The sequence below is a fragment of the Rattus norvegicus genome, chromosome 6, assembly GCF_021556685.1.
Source record: "Rattus norvegicus strain SHRSP/BbbUtx chromosome 6, alternate assembly SHRSP_T2T, whole genome shotgun sequence".
NCBI lineage: Eukaryota > Metazoa > Chordata > Mammalia > Rodentia > Muridae > Rattus > Rattus norvegicus.
Genome location: NC_141539.1, coordinates 118810654 through 118833594, shown reverse-complemented (window position 1 = coordinate 118833594; position 22941 = coordinate 118810654). Strand labels below are relative to the sequence as shown.

General features: G+C 35.2%; 2 long non-coding RNA genes across 2 annotated transcripts in view; one reads left to right on the top strand and one right to left on the bottom strand.

Annotated features, from left to right (window-relative positions):
* LOC102556510 (uncharacterized) overlaps window positions 1-9246 on the top strand; it is a 33618-nt gene extending 24372 nt beyond the window's left edge. The window contains exons 4-5 of the long non-coding RNA XR_015622513.1: window positions 4627-4879; window positions 8678-9246. This is a non-coding gene — a long non-coding RNA (uncharacterized LOC102556510). The remainder of the gene's footprint in view (window positions 1-4626; window positions 4880-8677) is intronic.
* Window positions 4430-17949, bottom strand: LOC120103594 (uncharacterized). The gene is made up of 6 exons (XR_015622514.1): window positions 17755-17949; window positions 16055-16294; window positions 10435-10674; window positions 9913-10102; window positions 8002-8141; window positions 4430-4839 (listed from the first exon to the last, which is right to left on the bottom strand). It is a non-coding gene; the product is annotated as an uncharacterized LOC120103594 (long non-coding RNA).
* Between the last annotated feature and the right edge of the window lie 4992 nt (window positions 17950-22941).

The following is a 22941-nucleotide window of genomic DNA, read 5'->3' as shown; positions in this document are numbered from 1 at the left end:
AGGTTTGATATCTGTATATGTGATGGATCCCTAGGTGGGACAGTCTCTAGATGACCTTTCCTTCAGTCTCTGCTCCATTTTTGTCTCCACATTTCTTTTAGATAGTAACAATTCTTGGTTAACATTTTTGAGATGAATGCATGGCCGCATTCCTCAAATGGAGGCCATGTCAAACTACTGGAGATGGTCTCTACAGGCTTTATTTTCCCTTTGTTGGATATTTCAGCTAATGTCATACCCATTCGGTCCTGAGAACCTCTTACTTCCCTGGCATCTGGGAGTTCAAGTGGGCACCCTCAGTTCACCATCCACTACTGCTACATATTTCTGTTTGGTTTCCTGATCCTCTGTACTGAGAAAAGTACCTTAGCGGTAATGGATACCCATAACTTGCAGTGGGAATCAGAGCATGCTTGCTTAGATCATAGTAGTCCAGAAAGCACTGAACCCAGAGAAAAAGTAATGGTAGTCAAGAACTCATATGACCCACCTTTTCCAATGACTGACTTCCTCTTACTTGGCTTTATCTCCTTGGGCTTCTACAATTTCCCAAAATAGCCCTACTATATAAAGACCCAGAGTTCAAATACAGATTTATGTGGAGGATATTGTACACTGAGAAAATAGTACAGAATGCAACTTACCTTGTAACATTTGCAAATATAGCAATCAAATCTATGGCTTTATAATTATTACTCATTATCTTGAGTATTGCAAATACCACTCGTGCTTATATTACAACTAAGCAAATGTATCTGTTTTATACTAATTTATATCAAGAGTATTATACTGGTTATAAAGATTACCTTAATCTACTCATGAACAATATGTTGAAATTTAAATAATATTATCAGAGTTTTTGTAAATACGATTTTGTTTTCTAGGTATAAGACAGCCTTGAGTGTCCGTATATTTGTATCAGAGTAAAGTAAAGAATCTATTACAGAAATATTATCACTCCCCACCTTCTCACTGAAAATCATAAACTTAAATGTGAGTAGAAGTGAAGTCCTTGGCTCTGGTTCTCACTGAGACAGCAGGAGCTCACAAACCACTTTGGTTTTATGTTTTTATTTCTTGAACTGAAATGTCTGGAATAGGAACTTTCGTTGTTATTTCTGATGTCCCATGAAGCACTCTTTTATATAGTGGAAAGTGTATTATCCACAGGAGACTAATATAACATCAATGAAGAATAGCATATTTACTTTCACACAAAAACCAAGCAATATTATTTGTCAAAGGGAATGATTAAGATGAGGTAAAAGCAATTAACATATTATGCACATGCATGCACATTTAAAAATTAAATATATTTATAAAATTTAAACATTTTTTAAATATGTATTTTAATTTTTGTGATTATAATTGCATCATTATTTCCATTTCACATTCCCTTTCTAGACGCTTCGGTATAATCCCACCTTTGCTGTTTTAAAATCCTTGGCCTCTATTTAATTTTTGTTACGCACACACACACGCACACACACACACACACACACACACACACACACACACATATATATATATACTATTAAATACGTATATTCTGCTCAGTGTGCATAATGTTATAATCACACATATACATCTCTCTCTTTTCCTTTCTTCATATATTTTATTTTCAAGGGTGATTATTTCATATTTTATAACCACTTGTTGTGCTCTTCCCTGGGGAAGAAAACTTCTCCCAATTTTCAGCTTTCCTTAGTCCAGTCCTATAGTTCTTTGTCTAGGTGGAGGCCTTGTGAGCTTTGTGAGGTTTTCCCATCCATATTAGCATGTCTACTGGTTTACAACCACAATACATACAAAGTGATGGTTGATAAATATAATATCTTTGACAGATGGTCTTCCTAGTTATTTAACATATTGAAACCATTCTGAGAAATGTTACTGATAACATTTTTGTGTGTGAAGTGAACAAAATCTTGATGTATGATATCAATGCCCTTGAGATTTCCAATTAACTCAGCAAGAAATGCATGAGCTATGTTGCCCAAGTCTAGAAGTTCTTTCTTCATCAGAAGTATACACATATTATTATCTGTATTAAATATTTGAGTGATTCGGCAATGTGGATGTGTTTGAAAATAGATCTATTTATCTAGATGACTCATGGAAAATTATTAAATAATCAGCATACTATAGAATCAGCACCTTATGAAACCTCCTACTGACCAAGAAAGATTTACTGGCTTTAATATTCTCCATCCTTGCCTAGAAACCAGTTTCAATATTTTCTTATTCTTATCCAAAGGCAATAGGCCAGCTGTTCCTGAGGGAGTGTTCCCTCTCTGCCCAGAAAGTCAATGAAAAGAACGATGTTGTGTTTAGAATCCTGGCCCTGTTCCAAATATCACTGGAAGCAAACTGAGTGTTTTCCTATTCCAAAGACAACAGCGCAAGAAGGCAAGATTCTTCTTTATGTATGTTTACTACGTTTCCATGATGACCCTTCCTATACACTTTTTTTTTAGTTCTTTTTTTTTTTGGAGCTGGGGACCGAACCCAGGGCCTTGTGCTTCCTAGGCAAGCGCTCCTATACACTTTTGAGAATAAGGAGCAGCCATTCCTCATTTCCTTAGATCCAAGTTGAGTCAACACCATCTCCCTTAACTAGGTTCATCCCTTTGTGACTAACTCCCTTCAGCTGAAAAATTCAGTCAAATTATCATGGATGGCCACAGAAAGTAGACACTTAAAGTGAGATCTGGAATTATTAACCCATTTGGGGATTGAGTGGATATAACTGTTGAAATAACAATGCAACAGTTACACTAACACACTCAGATCAGAATTTCCTACAACCAACATGTTCACCGGGGTCAGTTTTGCATTTAGATATGTAGCAGAGATTATACAGACCTTTGTTTATTTAAATAAATTTATGTAGGGCTTTAGATAGAAAATGAAAGAAACTTGTCACAGAAAAATGTATTTTTAAAATTCAAATTATTGAGTTCCTAAATTGTTTATATTTAACTTAAGGTTTCAAAAGTCATAGATTATTTTTTTACTTTAAATTTAAACAATCAGGCAAAATTCTGGAATAATATTTTGAGATATGTGAGTAACCACATCCCCCAAGAGGGGACCATGTCTAACTTCTGAATATGGTCTCTATAGATTTTCTCTCACCTTCGTTGGGTATTTCAGCTAATGTCATCCCTATTGGGTCCTGTGAGTCTCTTGCTTTCCTGGCATCTAGGACTTTCTAGTGGTTACCCCATTTCCCAATCCCCCACTGCTGCACACCTCTATTCAGTTTTCTGACTGTGTCTAATTCTCTCATCTCCTCTCATATCTGATCCTGCCCCACTTTTCCCTTCCCCTCCTCTCTCCCTCCCAGCTCCCTTCCTCCCTCTATCTTTACCTCTACCTACGTGATTATTTTGTTCCCCTTCTAAGTAGGACTGAAACATCCACACTTTGGTCTTCCTTCTTCTTGAGCTTCATATGGTCTATAAGTTGTATGAAGAGTATTCTGAGCATTTTGCCTAATGTCCACTTTTCAGTGAGTACATACCATGTTTGTTCATTTGTGACTATGTTATCTCACTCAGGATATTTTCTAGTTCCACCCATTTGCCTGTGAATTTCATGATGTCATTGATTTTTAATAGCTGAGTAGTAATCCATTGTATAAATGTACCGCACTTCATCTATTCCTCTGTAGAGGGATATCAGAGTTCTTTTCAGCTTCTGCCTATTATAAATAAGTCTATGAACACAGTGGAGCATGTGTCCTGGTTATATGTAGAACATCTTTTGGGTAAATGCTCAGAAGTGGTATAACTTGGAGATGAGGCTTAATGAAAGGCCATCCAGAGAATGCCCCACCTAGGGATCCATCCCATCTGCAGACACCAAACCTAGACAAGATTGCTGATACCAAGAAACACTTGCTGACATGAGCCTGGTATAGCTGTGTCCCGAGAGGCTTTGCCAGAGCCTGATAAATGCAGATTCAGGTACTTGAAGCCAACCATCAGACCGAGCATGGGGACCCTAATGGAAGAGTTAGGAGAAGGACTGCAGGAGCTGAAGAGATTCACAGCCTCATAGGAAGAACAACAATATCAATCAGCCAGATCTCCCAGACCTCCCAGAACTCCTAGTCCTCCCAGGGACTAAACCACCAACCAAAGTCTACATACAAAGAGACCTACCTATGCCTCCAGCCTTAGATGAAGCAGATGATGCCTTTTCTGACATCAATGGGAGGGGAGGCTGTTGGTTCTGTGGAGGCTTGATGACACAGCACAGGGAGATGCTAAGGGCCATGAAACGGGAGTGTGTGGGTAAGTGGGTACCAAAGGATCCGCATAGATGCAGGGGGAGGGGTTATAGGATAGAGGGTTTACAGAGAGGAAACCTGGAAGAGGAATAACACTTAAAATATAAATAAATAATCAATAGAAATCAGATTAACTTAAACAATTTTAATTCTACTTCGAAAGCTTCCCACAGTCTAACTCTGTCTATATGAAAATTGACAATGGGAGGAAGAAAATCAAAATAGAATTTAGGCATGCAATCTTTACATTCAATTCAGAGTAAGATGTCTCCACTGACATCTCTACTATGTAATGTCAAACTAAAGCTCATTTCCTTTATTTCTTAAAGGTATACGATTCAGGCACCTGAGAAATGATGAATGGATTGACTTCCAGACTCTTAAAAAGGATATTCAATAATTAAAATTAAGAAGGACACCCAGCGTCAAAGTGCCACTGTCGGAGAAACTTTCAATTATCTCTAATGTGCACAGACAGCTTTTCAATGGTCATGGTTGCTATAGCAGGAATCACGATGGATGATATCCGTAGCAGCTGTAACCTGAAGGAGAAGTAGGCATATGAATGACCTGAGCGTGTTGGTAAACGTTTTTCTCATTACCATGGTGTTTTTAATGTATATCCACAGGTTCCTCTGCTGGCAGTTGGAGGTTATTTCTTTCTGATTTGACTCTGACTGAGAAAGATCCCTCAGTAGAGTAAACTAAAGAAAGGAGGAGGGAAAGTCCTTTAACTGTGGAGATAAAGACTTCTTCAAACAATGTTGGTAGCATACCCCCTTTTGGCTTGCAGAACTCTGATTTCTGAAGAGCGCCCCCTCCACCCCTGCATTTCCCTTAGAAGTGTTTTTGTTGGTTGGTTGGTGATGTTAAATAGTTATCCTGTAACAAGTCGTGTCTGTAGGACATGCTCACGTAAAGAAAGATCCCAACCGTTTCTTCTCTTTGTAAAGAGTCAAAAGAAAGTGATGTCCTGCTATCTTCCATTTTCTTTTATTCTTTTATGTATATTTTAAACGTATGAATGTGTCTTCATGGAAGCATGTCTGTCTGCTAAAAGAGGGCACCAGATCCCATTACAAATGACTGTGAGCCACTATGTCGTTGCTGGGAATTGAACTCAGGATCTCTGTAAGAGCAGCCAGTGCTTCAAACCCCAGCTGTCTCTTCAGCTGTCTTTCGGTCTTATCTGGTCATAACATGTTATAATGCCTAATGCTCCACCAGTCACCTTGCAACCTAGAGGAATAGAGCTGAGCAAGGCAAACACCTATAAGATGCTTCTCTGGACTCCCCATTATTCAAACTCTAGATCTTATTTATTTTATGAAATAATGAATCTTTGTTACATTAAAAAAAGACACATGTAAAACTTACTGAATACATGTGTAATAATATTTTTTATTTGGTGAGTTCATGCATTTCTGTGTATGAAGAAAAATAAGCAGAAAAATAAAACGAAGCTTTGAAGAACAAATAACTGAAAGCATCAGAAAAGTTATAGGCAGAAAGGTGATAGATATTAGAGCCTAGAAAGATGACCTGGCTCGTCAAATACAGTATATTTAGACTCAGGACTCTCACACGGAGTACTATGGATCAAGTATTTATAGTGTCATTGTTTTTCATCTAGGACTTGATTGCAACTTCATTGCAGTGAATTTTGTCTCCACTGTTTTATGTGAACTGCACTACCTAGAATTTTGTATAGTACACAGGTACAAGGAATAGAATCTGTTATCAACTAAATATTTCAAAATCGAGTGTATCCACCTACTTTTAAGGCGGCTTGAACTGTTCAGGCACAGATAATCCAAACATGACCTAGCTGGTATAAACACCTATTTGTGTTTACACACATATACATACCATACATACATTTACATATATATGTATGTACGTATTCTACTTCCATAATTTATTCATGAACAATTACTTATGAACATACAATAATTAATTCCATAAATTACATGGAATGCACTTTCTATATTTCAAATATAACATTGTATGGAAACTTATTTGAAACTTGTGCAAAGTTGCTCATCATCATCTACAAAAATTTGCAATGACATCAAAATCTGCTATTAAATAATTGACAAATACCAAAAATGTGTTCAGAGAAGAAATGCATAGTTTTGATTTAAAATTAATTTTCCAAGTGCAAAGCTTTATTAAAGAGTGGAAGTTTATAAACTCATGAAACATGAGTTCAGATTGGCAAAAACAACATGCATTCTGCTGAAGACTGATGAAAATATTTATCTGTCCTAGACAGCCATTGACCTATTGAAAGCAGAAAGAAAATATGCTCAGTCTTATTGTTAAGGTTGTTCTGTGGACTGTATAAGTGATGCATTTATGATTGAAAAGTCACTATTATAATCCAGAGACATAAAGGAGCGAATCAGAGTAAAAGATGCTTGCAGCAAACATGTGGATTATAGATCTTTTCTGACTAATGACCTGTGAAGAAAAGTAAACCAACACTTTTGGTTTTGCTTTTAAAAGAAGTGCGCAGGGACCAATACCAGCCTCTGATAAAGAAATTTAGGGTTGGGGATTGAGCTCAGTGGTAGAGCGCTTGCCTAGCAAGCGTAAGGCCCTGGGTTCAGTCCCCAGCTCCGAAAAAAAGAAAAAGGAAAAAAAAGAGCTGGGTGGATTTAGTCATTCCCTGATAATTCTGTGACACATTCATTTGGGGGCTTGGGGATTTAGCTCAGTGGTAGAGCGCTTGCCTAGGAAGTGCAAGGCCCTGGGTTCGGTCCCCAGCTCCGAAAAAAAGAACCAAAAAAAAAAAAAAAAAAAAAAGAAAAGAAAAGAAAAGAAATTTAGCGAAACTGGAGACCTATTTGCAAAGTTCTTTCCACTCTCGTGTTCAAACTATAATATCAGGATCCTATTACTGATAGCTCTCTCTGTACATCTGGGTCCTGTCCATTTCTATACTACAATAATTGTCTCTGTCCAAATATCACAATTGTAAGAGTTCCTTGGTTCAAATCTTTTGAAACATTAAAATAGTCTATTAGAAAAAAGATAAAACACACATTCATAACAATGCTTTTGTTTTAAAATGTAAGTGACTTGACAGTTGGCTATGGCACAAAAAATGTAATATTGTTTAGGACCCTTAATCAGTTTGAGAAAATAGTATAAGGGAGAGGGTTATTTAAATAAAAGTATCAAGAACTAATATTGAACATAATCATGAACTCTCCTCAAGGATTTGATAATCTAACAAGGTAGAGAAATGAATCTCAATACGATATTTTTCTGTTATTTAAATATTTGTTACTAAATATCTCATATTCTCTGATATATATTAGAAATACACTACAGGGAGAGAAAAATGCTCTGCCTATATGGAACTTAAATTTTTCATATAAAACAATTAATTACTCTTAAAATATTGATTTAACATTTAAAGACATAGAATGTGAAACAGAAATAGATAAATAAAATTATTTAACTTAATTAATTAAGAGTCAATATATTCCTAAACATTGTACTCAATCGGATGTCTAAATATCAAAATGTCTTAAAAGCTGTATCACAATTATTGAAGCAGATGGCCAAGTACTGGAAAGACTATAAATGAGAAGGATTTTCATATATTTGAAAACCAGAAAGAGAGAAAATGTAGCTTGTAAATTATGAGGAAAAAAGAATAGGAGATAAGGTCTCTGGAAGATGATGTTACTTACATATGTCGAGTCTTTCTGATTTGAGTAATCAGATAGCCAAGTTGATGTGTCTGGCTCCCAGTCTCTAGATGAGTAGCACATAATTGCTCTCCCTTTTTCAAAGGAAGTGGTCATTTTCATTTATTTTTGATATTATAAGCCTATTATTTTGAATTATGTAGAGAAAGAAACTATCACAATGGATTTATAAGTACTTCTGTACAGTTTTCAAAAATGAACAGTTATGATTTAGGTCTATTTCCTAATGGTCTCTTAAGTCCTTAACATTATTTTTCATACTCAAATTCTCTATTTTTCTCATTAAGATTTTTCTATGGCTTTGTCCCATAAGCTTTTATCTTTTGCTGTAAGACCTGAAACTCACCTCAACAAACATTCAAGGAAATGAGTTGTAACAGTTAAAATTGGTTCAAATCCAAATCTTAATGTTCCAACAAATGCTACAAACATAATTAAATGGAAATGAATTTTAATAATAGAAAATTATATGTATTTATTTAGTTATGTTGAATTGTGAAATTTGCCCAAATCTTTTATTTATTTATTTTTTTTTGTAGCCAGAGTTATTAAAGTAATCAAAGTCATGGCGGAAAGCCATAAGTTATTTCATAATATGTACACTAACAAATGTGAGCTCTAACATTTTCATTCATTTCTCCTCCTTTCCCTCCTCCAGGCCCTCCTCATCATCATCATCCTTCCCCTTCTTCTTCTTTTTAATTGTTTGAGAAAGCTGGCTTCAAACTCATTGTCTACCTGAAAACAATTTTGAACGTTGAACCTACCTGCTTTCTGCTTTTGTGTATTAGGAATCTAGATTTGCCATACTATCCCCAGACTGTGGGCTCTTAGGCACCAAAATTGGGCTTTCATGTGTAGGAGACAAACACTCTCTCAACCAGCAGAATTTTAGTCATAAACATATACATATACCCTGTTCAGTATGTAGTTTCCTTTTCATTGTAATTTCTTTGGTCATATTGATTATTTTAATCTGTCCTTTAAATGCTTTAAATGATCAGGCAGGATACACCAGCTGATATGAGTCCCCCAGCACATATATAGCAGAGGATCTGGGTTGAGTCAGAGAAAAATGAATCTAACCCTGAAGAGATTGGAGGCCCCAGGGGATTTAGATATCTGGTGAGGTGTGTGGGTTGGGGACATCCTAGTGGAGATGGGGGGACTGGGAGGAGGTATGAGATGTGGAACAATAGGGTGGACTGGGAGCAGAATAAAACCCTGAGTGTAAAAATAAAATAAAGAACTGTATTAAGAAATTGCCAGAACGCTCTTAAGGAATCTAAGGTTTTTAAGTTACTTGACAGTAGTGGAAAGATAGGAGATTTGGTTGAGGATCCCTATTTGATCATTACCTATGAAGCTTTCTACATGTGACCAGGTCAGGGTTTTGTAGAGGAACAGAACTGAAGGAATCCCACCATGACCCAATTGCTGTCTAACAACAGAAATTAGGATACATATCACCTGGTCTTTAGTATACCCTCAAGTCCTGAAGAAGTAGTTCTCTAATGCCAGTGAGGAGTATTGACCTTCCAGGGAGAGGGAGGACAAGAGGACAAAGAAAGCAAGCTTCCTTTATCAGTGTGCAACACGTAGGCTGCAATAAGAAGGTCTGATCCTGTCTAAAGGTGAGTCTCCTTGCCTCCGAAATTCTAGATTAAAAGTGGTTCTTCCACTTCAAATGATTTAATCAAGAAAAACATCTCACAGGTGTATATAGTCTCTTGAGATTTAGTTAATCCCAGATGTAGTCAAATTGACCAGAATGGCCAGCACACGTCTCTAACACCATTGTATGTTATGTTTGATGCAATCTGACATATAACCAAAATCACTTTCTGCTTCAATTTGGATATGAGTAAGTTGCTGGGAGTCATTGAAACTTACAAGAGATCATGTATGTGCTTAATGTAAGCCACAGTCATTAAAATTATATATGACACAATCCAGTAAGAGCTGTGGACACTGCTCAGTCCAGATGTCCTCAGTAACTTGCTGAGTTGTTGGTAACTTGCTACAATTCCTTCTTCCCTTCACCCAAAGGTCCTGTCTCATTTTTTCTTTTTTATTTGAAACTCTGTGAATAAAGCAGATGCAGGGGGAAAAAGACATTCATGCATCTGCATGAAGGACAATTACAAGTTAATTGATTTACATATCCCTTGCTCTACATACAGCTTCCAAAATACATCTGTGAGTGTACCAAAGGTGTGCCTGAAATAGAACATGATCAAAAAAATATCCTCTACAATATCCAATAAATGGAAAGGGATGGAAAATAAATACTACCTAAAGTAGTTATATTTCTCAAAGACATTTGTATGGGAATCTTTCAAATGTAAAGCAGCCCCATTTTATCCTTGATTGCTCCTTCTGGGTGCTCCTAACCATCTGAACGGCAGTTATTACCTCATAATAATGACCATTACCATCTCTTGTTCCGTTCTCCTATTCTCAAATACAATGTTCAGAATGTCAAGGGTGACTGTGCCATGAATAATTCAAAATGATCATTTTCTGAATTGTCAAGGCTGGTTCCAGGGCTGGTTACTTCTGAAACTAGTTCACCGAGAAGCTGACTAGAATATGCTGGAAAAGGGGCTTATGATTCTTGGTTTCTTTCTTTTCTGTTCCAGTGATATTTGTTGTCTACAAACAAAAACAAGAACAAAAGCTAAGAACCAAAAGAATTCAGGGGAAAAAAAAACCTGTATGAGGGCTCAGAATAGAAGAGATTTCGGAGAGAGAAAAGCTTTCAACACTAAGAGTATAATGCAGGGAGCCCAGGGTTTTTTATATAAACAGTCTCACTGTTAGGTACCCAGACATTCCTCCTCAGAATTCCCTTTTAGGCTTACAGCCCTGGCAGTACCTCTGTGTGACTGTTTTCTAAACCAAGGGTCTGTAGCTATGGTTCCAGCCTCAGCGACTCAAAAAGCACTTACTGAGAGAGAAACCATATCCAATAAAAGCAACAGGATTTGAGTGACTGGGCCAAGCCAATTTCTGTTTTGTATAACTGCTCAGGTTCTAGCCATTATTATTTTTTTTTCTAATAGATTGAAAAGCTCCAATTTTACTGCTGGGCTGAAACCAAGCAATCCAGTGGAAATAGTCGAGTGTCTTTCTATACAAGCTTGTAATTTCCTTTTCTATGAAGGTTATTTTGGAAATAAAGGAAAGTTATAAATCAAAGAAAACCATTAAGTTTTAGCTTTCCTCAGTTCTTTATCCCCAGTCAGACTTGGAGCCTTTAACCCAAATAGCTTGATAGAATTGAAACTGATCATTTTTTTTAAACAATCTGCTGTTCAATTAAGCATAACGTGTACTCTTATATTTCCGCATGCATTTGTAAAGGTCAGATGGAAACACAAAATTTGACTAGATTAAAACATGAAGTAGAAAATAAGCAGGGGGAAGGGGATATATAAAGTAAGAATACTGATAGGCATCTCAGAACAACTGAGCTTTCAGTTAGAAGAGCCACTCCCTAAAGATGTTAGAAATCATCAGCATGTTCTCTGCATTTAATTTAAAAAATGAAGTATATAAAAGAGTGGGATTCATTATGATATTTCTCAAATGTATGCCATATACATATCATATGCATCACCAAAAACAATTCTACATTCTTCTTCGTCATGCCAACTCATTCTCTTTGTATTCCAAATAATCTCCTTTCTAGCTTCAGGTTGCACACATGCATATATTATAACAATGTAGTAGTTTTGAGCCTGACTTATTTTGTTTAAGAAGATTATGCTTCATTTCCTCTGCTGTCCTTCAATGGGAAAGTTATTTTCTTATATGTAGTAGAATAAAAATTTATTATGTATTCTGACTACATTTTCCCCACTCTCTTGTTGATGGATGTTTGACTCATTCTTCTAGCTCCTGCTAATAGTAGAGTAATAAACACGATGTTCATTTAAACCTCTACATACGTACTGAGGGATTTCTTCAGTTCTGTATACACCTGGGTGTGGTGCAGAGCAGTTCAAATTTCAATGGCCTGAGCAGACTACATCTTGTTTACTAACCAAACTCCTTTGCATGTTATAAACCCTTGCTTTCTTAACTCTATATTTGTATATTTTACAGTGCTTGAATGGGAAAATTTATATATTAAAGAACAGAAACCATGAAAATGTAAGCCAAAGAAGGTAACCTAATAGTTGGCGGTTATTAGAAAATCATGCACGCCATTAAGGAGAGCAGTCTCCTTGGAAGAAGGCTTTATTGGCAATCAAGGTAACTGCAGGATATAGTGTACATGACTTAACAATGTTGCTCTAGATATTTACAGTTACAACTCATTTATATTTGAAGGACAAAATTGTAAGTCTCTTCAAGATTGATTAAGACCTCCAAATCAATCAAATCCAGTAATGAACCTGAATCCCTGTAATGTTTTTGTTCTTAACTATATTTTCTGGAGCTTGGATTAAAACTATAAGAATAAATGTTAAATTGGACTTCACTATTTGTTTCACACTAGGACATGTGTCAAGTATTTATGGGGTTTATACTAATGAAATCAATTGAACCGTTTAAGATCATATCTATAGAAACTTTAGAAACATCTGTAAGTTAAATAACCAGGTAAAAGCTGATGCAGACTTCTGTTACTCTGGTTTATTACTGAACTTTTAGCTAAACTGTTCATCATTCACATGCTCAAGGAGCTACATAGTATATACAACTTAAACAAGAGTTAAAGGACTTAATTAGGAAATAGTTGGAGGTGAGAATAATGAGAAAATTATATATATGTGTCATGTATATTAAAGTGTCAAAAAACAAGTTCATTGTTTACATTTAAAGACACAAGTTAAAAGAAAACATCTTGAGGGTTTTTCTCTCCCTTTAATTTACACTAAAAATGTATCAGGGATAGAAGAATATTTATGAAAATGTATAGGACTCACAACATGAAACTAACCTGGCTCTAAATTTTCCTTCTTTCTGTTTGCTAGCAAAGAAAAATAAAATTATTTAACATAATCTTCCAATTGTGTCCATCATTCCTTCTAATTCCTTCATGCAATAACAGCTTTACTTTGAGAGCCACACGACATCTTGATAGGAAAGTCTTGTGAGTATCCTGGAGTCTCTATGTTTACTAGTGTTCAACTATATCTTGTTTGTTCTTTTATTCTTAATCAGGACTGTCTTGGACTGTCTGTTTTTATCATTCTAGGGCATGAAATACAAAATGTTCTCTGGCTCCTTGAAGTGTTCCTGTGTTATGTTAAATTCCAGTGAAAAGAAATGCTTCCTCTTATTAATTGCCTTTGGTTACAGGAGCATCAGCGATGATTAGGGGAAGGCTAAGGGAAATACATTATTTTTTTTTCTACAGTACCATTAGCTGCAAATGTTAAAAGAGAAAATTGTCCTTTGAGAAAAGCTACAAGGCTCAAGAAAATGGGTGATAAAATTTTATTTTGAATAAAATCTTCCTTTGACTAAAGCTTTATATGAGCAAATTAACTATTTTTCATGCCTCATAAATAGAGATTTTAGCTGTAATAAATGCCAATCCTACACAACATACTTTTGTTTTAGTTTTATTTCCAGACAATTCTCAATACTAATTCTCAGTGTAATTCTCAATATGAATACTATGTTCTTAATAGGGTTGCAATAAAAACAGACACTTCCAAATGATTAGAATTAATGAGTGTAAGGAGCAAAGAGAAACAAAGCATTCTGTCAAAGCTCATGTCCTCAGGAAATTCCTCTAAAACATATGAACCTGATGATTAATCTCAAGTCATCTGTTTCTTAATATGCCAGCATATAAGAAAAAATTTAATGGACATAGTTGGAGAAGTTATTTAAATGAAAAGTTAGTAATTGTGTTGGCTATCATTTCGTGGCTGAAAGATAAGATTTAAAACAAAGAAAAGAACTAAGGTTTGGAAAAAAAACAACCAACAAACAAGCAAACAAAAAACAATATAACAGTATAAGTCATGTGAGAAGTCATACCAAAATAAGATGACTATAATTAAGTTCAGTGGAACTAAAAGTAACAACAACAACAACAACACAACAACAACAACACAACAACAAATCCAAAACACAACCCAAAACATACAAATCAAAATGATGTAAACTGGCATTATGGTAAAAATCCTGACGTGACGTGCTTAGGTGACAAAAATCATTTGCTGAACTTACATAATCTTTTAAGAAGAAAGAGAGATGGAAAGTCCATAAACTCAAACTAATATTATGGAGAGAATTTAGAGATCAATTGATGAAGTAAATTTCTTAGACTGATAATGCAATGATGATATAGACCAAACTTTTATATTAGTATTTATATTCTCAATAATTACAGGAACAAGAATAATTTAAATGTGATGTTATTATAGCATGCTCTGTCTGTAGTTCAAATGATAGTGGGTAAAACTTTCTTAATTAATTATGATTTTTCTTATTGTAACTATTTCACTTTCAAATTATTGAATCATTTAAAAACTTTTGATCCCTGTTGTGGGTGGAAATATTGGAGAACTAGAAGAGATAATGGATCCCAGGGCTTTCTGAATTAACTAGACAAGAGACATATGAGTTACTAGAGAATGAAGCAGCAAGCAGAGGGATTATACACATGTGCCCCAGGGAATTTCCTTACCTATTATAGCTATTAGCTTAGCCTTTTTTATGGGACTCCTTACAATAAAACAAGGGGGTCTCTGACTCTTGTGCATGCTCTCAGAACTCTTTTCACCTCTTGGGTTGCCCTGCCCAAGTGTGTTATGATAATGTTTTTCAAGTTTTTATTATTCTGTTATGTGTGGTAATTGTCTCTTGGAAGGTTGTTAATTTCTAATGATACAAAAGGGAGTTGACCCATAGTGGAGGGGAGGGAGAAAGGAATATGAAGGAGTGGAAGGAGGGGAATTATAATCCTAATATATTGTATGAAAAAGCATACTTTCTATAAGAGAGAAAACTGATTTTGAAATCATGCATTGATAATGTTATGACATGCAGTGGTGGTGCATGTCTTTAATCCCAGCACTCAGGAAGCAGAGAGAGGTAGATCTCTGAGTTGGAGGACAGCCTGGTCTACAGAGTGAGTCTAAGAATAGCCAGGGCTACACAAAGGAACCCTGTCTTGAACAGACTCCCCTTTCTACAAAGAAAGAATTTAAAATAGAACTAAGCAGAATAAAGTAAAAACAAAACTTTTAGTCCTAAGCTAAATAATAAAGACTGTATTTCTCTACTATAATGGTTTCTACTGAAGCAATGGACGTCATTTATAAGACTAACTTCACTTGCAAAAAGACACTGAATCATTTTTAGATTATTTAAATTAACAATACCAAAGACAAACTGCCCTAAGTGAACTGCATATGTCTCATTCCCAAACATGTGGGGATCAAATCAGAACATGCAGGATATATTGTAACCAGAAATATGTAGAAGTCAAATGAGAAGAACCACAGAATTTTAATGGACAAAAATGATACATCTATGTGATTTGTGAAGTAATTGTTTTCTGGAGAAATGAAGCTGAAGTTTACAAACTGAACTATGCTATTTAATAGATGGTAAAAGTTTTAGACAAAACCAGTTTACATGTGTGCCACGTTAATACCAAGTCAGAAGGATCGATCTTTCCCTTAATGATTTAGTGAACTGAAACTTATTTAGCACCTGCTAAATTTGAATTTTAGGGGCACATAAGACAAGGGTCTTGTACTTATGATTTAGCACATGTTATAAACAGCTGGTGCATTCCCATTTAATCATCTTCATAGAAGAGGCATAAACCAAGATGATAGCAGAATGGAAATATGGTTAGAGAATAGCGGAAGAAAGCAAGTAAGGGTGGGTCTCATCTGATTATATTACATACTATATCATAAAAAATTACTGAATATTATAGTAAAACTTCCCAAGGCTTAAAGGACTGATTTGCTATAGTTTATATCGCTCTTTTTATAGGTAATTTTGTGATAAAGTTTAGTGCTACAAGGAGATTAACAGGAAGTAACACAGCTACCTGTCAGTTACTGGATGAATGTAAATCAAAGCGCAGTTCTGATGACATTGCTTTTTAAAGATCTGTGCTCACGATTATTTATATCAACAGTTTCAGTTTAATGTAAATTAGAAAGGATCAGGTTGGATAATCCTTCAAAGAATACTGCGCTGGATTGCATGATGCTACTTGGCATTCTTTCCAGAAGTTACTTTGATGAATTATTGTTTCTCTTCAAATGTGGCAACCAGGAGAATTGTCCTGTTATGGAGTATTAAATTGAGAATTAAATGAAATAAACTTGAGAGTATACAATAGCATTTGAAATGTAAACACAGTATTTCAGGTTTTTTAAAAATTTTTTCCACTTAGCTGTAGAATATAAATTACTGAAATTAGTATCATGTGTTAAGAGTGTACATGTAGTTACTATGGATCTATTTATGGCAGATTATTTAAGTTTAAAAAGCTTGCTTTATAATTGATCCTCCTTTAAACACATGTTTTAAATAATGAGCATGTAACATAGTATATCTCATGACAGTGTCTTATTTAACTCACAGTCATTAACTAAATAGCAATTACGAAAAATATATTTAATTAACTAGAGTCACTGCTTTCCAAAGAATGTATACCATGATAGTATGGGATCATTTTTCATTCGGTGTTTTTTTTTTTTCTTTTTGAAACAGTAGATACATTCACACAATCTTCTTATTAAATTACATTGCTAACAATCTCATCCCATACAACTTATCCAAGTATAAATTAAAATTAAATGAAAGACCAAATCTGAGAAGATGTCTTTTGTAGACAGACATAATGAATGTCTGAAAATAAGCCTTGTTTTTCTTTACAAAAAAGACTTTATTTGGGTCCCCAGGATCAGGGAACCCAATGGAAGAGTTACAGGAAAGACTGAAGGAGCTGAAGGGGATGGAAACCTCATAGGAAGAACAACAATATCAACTAACCAGTCCCCCATGGACTTCCTAGGGACTAAACCACCAACTAAAGAATAAAAATGGAGGGACCACATGGCTCTAGCTTCAGATTTATCAGAGTATTGCCTTATCTGGCATGAATGGGAGGACAATCCCTTAGTCCTGTGGAGTCTTGATGCCCCAGAATAGGGAGATGCTTAGAGGGGTGAGGCAAGAGGGAGGGTGGGTGAGGGAGTACCCTCTTAGATGCAAAGGAGAGAGGGGATGAAATGGGGAAATTTGTGGAAGGGAGACCAGGAAGGGGGACAACATTTGAAATATAAATAAATAAAATAACCAGATAATAATAATAACAACAACAACAACAACAACAATAATAATAATAATAATAATAATAAACATTTCAATTTTGTTTCATGATATTTCTAATTGTCCTGCCACCTTGGAGTCTAACATCTGAAATAGAATGTGTTGTTTCTATGATTTTCTTGGAAGTTATGGCAGTTTAAATGAGGTTAATAAATTATTCTGTTTACTGAGATGGATGTTAGTATTGGCAGAATTCATTTCACATAGCTATATGGACAAGATATAGTGAAAATATACAGCTTCTTAGACAAGCTATTTCGACAAAATACAGGGACAATGAACAGCTCCAACTCTGAGACCAGTCCTGGGGGAAAGCAGAGTGGGGAAGTAATTAAATGTCTGGTGTTACCTTTTACATTACTCTAAACTATAGACTTTAACAAACTTATAAATCAATGTCACGCCCACCTTGGCCGGCAAGGAAGATGCAACACCATCGGATCCTTGTCAACAGCCTTTATTGCAGGACACCTTCATTACTGATACGGGGACTACGAGCGGCAAAGTCACTCGCCTTATATACACAACAGTATGCTAATAATCCTTCAGGGATTGGCGGGGCACGGGGCACCCCACTATTACCCCACTGTCACCCCACTACTTGTCCTCCAGGGATTGGCAGAGAACGAATCACCTCACTAGCATGGTACTGCCCCTCATTAGCATATTAACCGCCAACTGACACCAGGTGCAAAACCTGCGCATGCGCAGGACCGTTTTTCACCACTGGAGGGAGCCCTACAAATAAATATGCAGTTGCCCCTTGGAATTCCGTAGTCCTAGGACCTTAACCATGTGGCATATGGCATACCAATGTATCCACAGATATCTCAGGCTCTTAGGTAAATACTTTAGTATTTTCATATAGCCTATACACATATTTTATATATTTATTTTCAGATTTCTTGTTATATTTAATAGACACCAAGTACATAAATATTTGTTATGATCCAATCCTATCTGAACCACCACAGTCTATTTCTTCGCCCAGTTCTGATAGCCCATCTGGCTTCACACCTTGAATGTCTAGGACAGGGTGCTTCAGTCTGTTAGTTTTCATATCTAAATGAGTCCTGTTGACACTGATAAGCTGACCAAGAGCCTGAGACTAAATAGGTCTTGGGGCTAGGAGAAAACATATTATTTTGCTAAAGAAACATAGCAATTAAATGACTCCTAATAACATAATTCTATGTTCATCAATAAGTGTCTTATTCAACCCTTTTCAGAGAAGGTTATTTGAAGTATAGAAATTATTTTTATAAGAAACTTGGATTAAAATAATCATCACATAATTAAAATATCCATGTATTTGCTATCTTATGAACCCATGAATATCTGTCTTCCAGAAATATATTCATACTGTACCACTGGCAATGCATATTTGTGCAATAAATAAGAAGCAAAAGTTGATGTTGACATAAACTTTCCATTGGTTGACATAAGCGCCCAGAGTACTCATTGACTCACCTTCTAAACAACTTTATGTAGCTGACACTGATTTGGATGTACAAGCTCATGGAGTAGCCCTCAGCTTTCAAAGTTCTGGGCTGAAGCAAATATAATTCATGACCACTTTGCCAACTGACAAATCATGAGGGGTCATAATGCACCAACAAGTAAAAGTGTAATTGAATGTGCAAAATTGAAGAATTCTGCAAAAAGTATATTCTCAAGATTCTTATTTATAAATGTACACATCATAAGTCACACCCAAGACAATAACAGGGATGATGATGATAGGCACATATTTCTATAAAGAATCATAATATCTTGAGTACCTTAGATGTTTAGTTTGCTGTGATTAAATATTTGACCTTTAAGTAAACTCAGATTTGCATCTACAGTGTGTGAGTTCTCCATGCAAAGCTGCCTCTGTGAATGTATGACATCACTAACTTGATTTATGATTTGAAAACTATTTCGAGGTTCTCAGTAACATATTAAGATCCACCTGATGCTTCACTTGAAAGTAGAATGAATCTCCTCTTCTAGTGATTGCAGAAGATGTTAGCACATTCTCCTTGAATGTCAAAGCTAATAACTAAAGGACCATGCTAGATTAGTGGTAGATTTGAATCACTGCTTAGGAGCAATATTTTATCAGTTCACTTTACAGGATGAGAGTGAAATTCAGATAATGAGAGGTCAATGGTGGGCGGTGTTTCTCGTCATGGATTATATGTTCAGTTTTTATTATGTTTTCTTTGATACTCCCACAAATGCATACATTGAGAATCATCAAGATTCTCACTATTAATAAAAAATATACAGGAACAAACTTTCCCATTTTAATTTTAATGCAACATCTACACCTAGAAGTATAAAGTGCTAAATATGGAATTTTCAATTAAAACCAGGGTTAAGACACATTAGTTTCAGTTTCAGGGCAGCCTGGTATAGTAACCATTACTCATGAACTCATAGTTACTTTTGGAAGGCTGTCACAAGTAACTGCATCTCACTGTAGTTGAGAAACAGTCTTATCATAAAGCTTAGGCTGGCCTCAAATTTATGGACCTCCTATTTCAACATAAAGCATAGTATATCACAATACCAATTTTTTAAAAGTCTAAATATTCCACAGAAATAAAAGTGTCTGAGCAAAATAGAAAAATTAATTCCCAGATGAAAATGTAGAAGGGAGCTTATTATCTTTTATCAAGAGTTAGAAAATGCAAACCAGGCTTTTAAATGGACACGAGAATGACATTGTCAGTTACCTAAGAAGAACTTCTCTAAATATATGCACATTAAACATAACAATCAAAGGAACATAGAATCTAAATATAACATTTTGCCTTTTGTAAATATTATTTTTATTGTAGTAGAACAGACTTAATATATTGAGGTCAAAAATAATGATTTAAATTATATATATATATACATATATATACTACTATGCATATGTGTATAATTTTAAATGTATAAAACTGCTTAAGTGCAACCAGATAGCAACAATCATGATTTAATTTGCCTTTTTAAGGAAAATATGCTCAATTGGTAGTGATGTAGTTGAGGTACAGAAATTCTAATGTCAGGTGTTTAGTTTGTTAACTAGTTTATTTTGTGGCGTGTCTCTGCAAGAATACATTATTATATGCATATTTTTATTGTTTGTTTTCATTCACACTTTCATTAATCTATATGTTTACAATCACCAGATTCTCTGCTCTGAGCTGTCTGGCCTCAGTGGGAGAGATGTGTCTAGTCCTTCATTAACTTGATGTTCCAGGATCAGTTGGTACCAAGGGAGGCTCCCCCTTATCAGAGCAGAAGGAGAGGAAATTGGTGGATATGTGACTGGGGCCTGAAAATGGGATATAAATTAAAAGATAATGAAAAAATAAGAAACAGGAACAGATTTTTACATTACACTTATTTATGTGTCATCTATTCCTAGAAGTATAATGTATTGAAAGGGTATTTACACTTTAAAAATGCATTGTAGTCTAGACGTCTAAAGGCATACAAAATTTACCATTTCTCAAGTTTTATAAAAACCTCTGAAGGTAGATAGGCTTTTCTATTATTGTGAGGTATCATTTAGAAATTTAACAACTAATATTGAAATGAAGCAGCTACTAATTTTTTTTTCCAAGTCAGTAGTCAACAATTCATATACTTGATGTACTTTCAAATACACTGGACTCGTTGGCTTTGAATGTTAACTGTAAATTTTACTTTAATTTCCTCAGATGAAGTGATGAGATGAGCTTGGACTGAGCCCAGAGAATTTCATTCTTTGTTCTAACTCTCCTTAGGCCTAGGCCTAGAAGCTATTAGCCTCCATACAATCTAATTGCACAAACTGACTGATTCAATCCAGCTTCTCTTGGCTTCTCACTGAATCGCTCTGCCTGGTCTGATATTAAAAAATAATGATCTATGTTCTAATCTTCTGGCTCATTTACATTCTCTGGATAGTTTTTTCTTCACTTGTGGCATGTTTGTCTGTAAAACTGCTCCCCCATGTTGATCTTAAGTTGCCTCTCTTTTCTGTGCTATTATCATAAGAATTGGGTAATCCTATCTCTGAGTCATTTTCTCAAATCATTCTGTGATTTGTAACATTTTGGCTCCTACAAATATCACTTTCAAAAATGGCTGCTCCTTTCTATGAACTAACTTTACCTTCATATTTCAGGAAATAAAAGTGTGTACTAAGGTTGTGTATGTATTTCAGCCAGAGAGAGTAAATGTGGATCATTCCAGCTGGATCACACAGACTAAGACAGATCTCTTGTCGGAGCAGTCATGTTTTTGAATTAAAATTCCTCTATAGTTAATTATTAGTTCTGATTGCTACTCATTAAATGATTAATTGATAGCAAATCAAATATATTCTCAAGTTTTTATATACCTTTTAAGGAGCATTATATAATCTATAATGGAACATTCAATTCACTTTTAAACAATCTATCTTTTCTCCTTCAGAATTATTTTGAGTTTGGTCTTAATTAGAAGATTTTTATCATCTTTCTTATCTGTTACATAATTTTTTATTTTATGTGCTTGTGCATACAAAGTTTGTGTGTGTTTGTTTGTATATTTTCTCAAAGGACTTTGGAAGAGTTCTCCTTGTTCCTCTTCTTTTAATAACTAAAATGCATTGTTTTACATCTTTAAAAATTAAAAAAATAAGTTCAATTAGACATTGTTTAGTTTCAGATCCCTTTTTTTAATCTCTAAGTATTTTTAAATTGTGGAATTATCTTGGTTTAACTTTATTGTTTTGAATAAATATAGACTCATCCATTCCTTTTGGAGGTTGAGCATGACATGGAAAGGATAGAATCAAGTGGAATTATCAGAGTAGGCTTTTAGATCCAATTGTTAAATAATCATGTAGACTCTCTTGTGCACATGGCCAGAGTTTCTGTGAGTTCATATATGCTTTGTTTCTATTGAGTCTAGAAAGTCTTATTTCTTTGATATCCTCCATCCCACTTGGCACTTAACTTCTGCTACAGTAGGATTTTCTGAGCAGTGAGGAGGGGGATTTAATGGAGATAGTCATTTTAGTGCTTCAGTTTTTCAAGGTTTCTCATTCTATTCAGATTGACTGGCTGTGAGTCTCTATGTTTGTTCACTTATGGTGCGAGATGAAGCTTCTCTGGTGATAGTTGAACAAGGCACAGAACCATAAATATTCTAAAAAAATAACATTAGTTGTTAGTTCATTGCCTCATCCCTTTAGTAGTAGTGGAATATTTAGTTTTCCTCTATACCTTTGAGCTATCTAGTCTCAAGTTCTTGGCCACCCAAGCAGATCTAAGTATGGATTCTAGTTTGTGGTGGTGGCCTTAACTCAAACCAGATATTGGTTGGTTACTTCTACAAGCTTTGTACTATTATTGAAGCAGTGTATCTTGTAGGCAGGTCACTTGATTTGTTGTTACTGTTTACATTTCTCCTTTGGTAGTGCATAGAAAACCTTCCAGTGACATTAATATTTTTTCCTTATGGATGAAGGCTGTAGAGGGGAACCAGCTCAACTTCTCTGTATTGTGTAGGTGTTATTTTCAGTAATAGAGCCTTACCATCAGTCAGTTCACCAGGAACCACGAATAGCTTTGTTAATAGCCTGGGTTG